This window comes from Physeter macrocephalus, chromosome 4, assembly GCF_002837175.3.
Source record: "Physeter macrocephalus isolate SW-GA chromosome 4, ASM283717v5, whole genome shotgun sequence".
In the NCBI taxonomy this organism is placed as follows: Eukaryota; Metazoa; Chordata; class Mammalia; order Artiodactyla; family Physeteridae; genus Physeter; species Physeter macrocephalus.
In genome coordinates, this window is record NC_041217.1 from 141,296,351 (window position 1) to 141,301,098 (window position 4,748).

A 4,748-nucleotide genomic window follows, 5' to 3' on the forward strand; every position below is an offset into this window, starting at 1 on the left:
TGAGAGGCCGGTGTAACCCAAAAAAAAAAAAAAAAAAAAAAAAAAAAAGGAGAGGAAACCCTGGCTTAGTATAGTTCTTTGACTTGTCCAAGGCCACAAAATTAGGAAGTTGGACTAAGCTGGGTCTTCCCAGTTCTAAATTCAGGCTCTTCCCAGGACACCCCCTTGCCTTGAAAAATTAGCAATGACGACAACTTTGAACTGTGCTATCACAGTTTGGGTGTGTGTGGCATTTAAAAATCTCTTACTGCTTGTTCTTTCCAGTCCCTGGCACAGGGACAGTTATTTGTGTAGCACAATTGTTGTTATTGTGCAGCCTCACATATTTTTTCTGCCCTGGGCAAACATGAACAATAATGGGCTATATTTATGAAACCAGCAGCTTGGAAGCATGAGCTCCAGATTACCATTACAATTGTAGTATAATTTTTTTTCTTTTTTTGTAGCTTAGCACTATTTATATAGAAGGGCTTTCTCAAAGTCTCATGCCAATAAACTGGTTCTTTGTATACTCAGAGGGCTCCTCACAGTTTTCTTTCCCCCATAGTTTCGATCAATCAGCCTGCATTTCTAAAAGCTGACATCACAGACATGCAGTGTTCATGAAGAGCTGATATGACAGTCACCTCCCAAAGTTGGAAAATAAAGAAATAAAAGTAGCTGTGGTTTCTCTTAAGGATGGATTGGGGAGGGGCTGTGGAGTTAGAGTAGGATAGAAAGATGGAAAGATAGGCTGATGACAAAGCTGTTCATGATCTACGTTCTCTTCTTCAAGATCATCTTGGGTTTAGGATTACTATAAATCCATAGCCTCATCTTCAGCTTTCCATGGTCAAAAGCTCCATATTATGACGTCTTCTTGGGAGTGATCAATGTCTGCAGGACACCAGCAACATGCCCTAGTAAAAAGCACATTTGAGTCAGAACACCTATGTATAATTCTTAGCCTTGTCGCTATGAATTTGTACAAATTCCTCTTCTGTAAAATAAAATTAATAGTAACCTCTATAGTGAGGATTAAATGAAATAATGTACATGAGAGCAGCAATTGTTGGCTATCAGTAACCAGAAGTAAGTCATTGCACACAACTTTACCTAGGGAAACAATGACAGCGATATATGTGTCAGCTGTTCAAAGCACTCCTTTCTAATAGTTAATGTATCTGCAAAACTGACTTAGTAATTGGAGGGTTGTTTGACAGGTAGAGAGTTAAATGGTGATGTTGAAGAATGGTATCCTTATAGGGACTTCCCTGGTGGTCCAGTGGTTAAGACTTCACCACAGAGGGTGCGGGTTCAATCCCTGGTGGAGGAGCTAAGATTCCACATGCCTCGTGGCCAAAAAACCAAAACATAAAAAAAACAGAAGCAATACTGTAACAAATTCAATAAAGACTTTAAAAATGGTCCACATCAAAAAAAAATGGTATCCTTATATTAATAGCTGCCACTTACTGAACACCCATTTCAGGCCAGGCTCTTTGATAAGGCATTTATGCATGATTTCTAGTCCTTACACCATCCCTACAAGGTAGGTATTATTATCTCCAATGTACACATGAAGAATATGAAGCTTACAGACCCAGAGACATTAAGTTGCCCTACAAAAAACAGATAAGTCCTTTTTGTCTGGTCCATGAAGCTCATTCTTTTTATAATGAATTAGATCATAACATGTCTTCTATTAGCTATATTTTACCCTCCTAAAATAGATCTGGGATATGACCCAGTGCTTTGATGAGATCTGGGACACGAATTTGCAAACTCTCATTGGTGTATCATCTAAAAAAACATCCAGTCCTGGAAGTTCTAGGCCTTTTCCAGAGTTTGGACCATCACTCCCATCCCCCACTATGTCAAGTTTTTAATTTAAACCAGAACCAATGAGCAAAGAAGGTAGCCAATACAAATTATTGGTGGTCTGGAAGGGAGCCTGGGGAAATGCCCATACAAGTAGTCTTCCCTTGCTTAGGGGTCTGATTATCATTATTATTTTAACCAAGGCCCAAACCTGCTCTAATATGGTTTGGAGGAGTCTCCTTGAATAGCAAGCGAATTTGTACTCCCAGTAGCAATTTATTCCATGACTTTAAAATTTCTTAACTAAATCCATGTATCTACTACATCTTTAGGTATTTCCATATATGTTATCTCATTCATCCTCACAATAACCCTAAGGTTGTACAAGTAGTAAATAGTTGAGACAGGATTGGAACCTGGATGTTTCTGATGTCCAAGCCCTGTTTATTCCACTATGGTATACTGCTTTTGTTATTGGCTGTATAACCTTGGGAAAATAGCTTAATGTCTATGACCTTCAGTTACCTCATCAGTAAAGTGGGTATGATGATTACTACCTTTCATAGTTGTTAAGTTCAAAAGTGTTAATATAAATTAGAAAATTAAAGTAGAAACATCAGTGGTGGTTATAGCTGATAAATGTACCAGGTGGAAAAGGAGTAATTTAAAACATTATTTCCCCTTCTCCCTTAAGTTAGAAAGAATAACAGCAAAAACAGGCCAAAGGAGACTCTCATGAGTAAGTTGTTGCTCACCAGACCTGCATGGCTGGCTCTTTGTTGGCTGGACCTTGTAAAAACAGGGTCTGAGTACAGTCAGGAATTTCTGAGGGCATTTCTGGGATGGTTTGCCTGTGGTGGTAAAGGTCTAAAACCTTACATGGGGCTAACTCCATCCTTGGCCTTGTTCATTTGGCCCTCCCGTGTGTCAAATGGGGACTACTACAAGAATGCTAATAGGGGTGTGGGCCTGATAGAGTTATGGTTTGTTATTGTGGGAAGCCACCATGACTGAGAAAGAAGGACTCATTCCGGGCAAAGACATTTATTGAGGCCTACTCTGTGCTAGGCCAGATTGTGAGAGGGATGTAGTTGTGAGTCAGCCCTCTATTCTCATGGATTTTACAATCTAGTGGGGGTATAGAAAAGCCCTCAACTAACTCTTAAAAACAAGGCAGAGTATAAGGATCATATCAGAGCAACTAAGAGGTGGGGTGGGATTTCCTAGAAGGTTTCTTGAAGTAGGTGGCATATAAGCCAAGCCTTTAAGGATGAGGATTTCAAGTAACTGATCGGTTATTTCAACTGAAGAAGGCAGCATGAGAAAGTGTAGGCTGTGTTATGTTTAACTTGGCAGGAACTAAGGCCTTGTACTAAGTACATAACACATTCTAGTGTCTGAGGATACAGAAATATATCAGAAACAGTCCTTGCCATTGAGGAGCTCTCAGTCTAGTGCGTAGACAGATGTAAAGTCATTAGAGTGATGATGACTTCATAAGGTAGAGAAGAAATGTTAAAAAGAAGAGTGTGTAACTCCGACTTGGGAGGTCAGGAGATGTTTTGCAAAGGCGGTGATACTTGAGTTGTGTCTTGAGAAAGCAGGAGGGGTTTGCCAGGTGGACTAAGGAAGGATTTGGAGTGCTGCAGGCCCCTGAGCTCTTTTATTGAACAGTCTGAGTATGGTAGGCAGCAAGTGGGCTAGGAGAGTATTCTTTCCCCTTCCCACCTAGATTTTCATTTAAGAGTCTTCTCTTTCGATATCACCCCCTACTAGCCGATGGTTAAAATGAAAAGTATTGGAGTCTGACCTGGATGCTAATCCACCAGCTATCTAATCAGCTTTACGACCTTACGTATGACACATATTTGTGTTTCAGTTTCCTCATTTGAACAACTTATTTATGTCTCAGTTCCTTCACTTATACAATTTAAAAATAAAGCGTCCAGCACAGACTCTGGCATATGTAAAGTACCGCTATTATTTCCTATCATTATCTCATTTAGTCCTCACAAGCAACTTGGACTTTGGGTATAATTTCCCCCATTCTTTCGAAGCAGAAGCTTAGAGTGGGTAGGTGACTTGCTTAAAGTTCCCAGGACAATCTGGAGTTGTCTCTGCCTCCACAGCTCCTGCGACTTAATTTCATTTCCGCACCGGGTTTTCTCAGGCGGCCCCAGCGGCAGGCTCCAGTCCGGCGGCAAAAACTCCGGCGCCAGGATTTGGGAGCCGCCGCGGCCTGCGCCCAGAGGGCGGGGCCAGGCGGGGCCAGGCGGGGCCAGGCGGGGCCAGGCGGGGCGAGGCGGGGCGGGGCGGGCGAGAGGAGGGAAGTTGTCGAAGTTAGGGGAGACGCCCGCCCACCCGCCCGGGCCTCGCCTCCGGCTGCTCCCTCCGCCTCTTCCCCGCCCCGAGCCCCCGTCAGCCAGTCCTTCCTTCCCCTCCCGTGCATGATGGAAACACCATGGCTGCGGCGGCCCAGCTCTCTCTGACACAGGTAACGCCGCCCGCCAGTCCGCCTGGCTCGGACGGCCGGTATCCCCGGCCCCCTCCCCCATAGTCCTATGGTTCACCGACCTGGCAGTTTTTCTCCGCCCCTGACGGGGCGGCCGATACTGAGAGCGAGCGCGCGCGCGTGTGAGTGTGAGTGTGTGAGTGTGAGTGTGACGGGGGGAGGACGCCATCCCGAGACGGCAGCTCAGCCTCGGCAGCCGCGACCCCGCCCCGGCCGGTCGGCGCCGCAGCCCCGCCCCACGCGGCGCCCCCTCCTCCTGACCCTGCCGTGCCCCCCGCCGCGCTTGGTGTGTGCCCGCTCCTCTCACTCCAGTTCGCCTTCACCCACCCAGGAAGTTTCCTCCTTCCAGGCCAGAAGCACCCCAGGTGAGCACCTGTTGAGCTCACGTGGATCAGCCTCATCCTCGGGACAGCCCTTGCCCCACACGAGGCCGCCT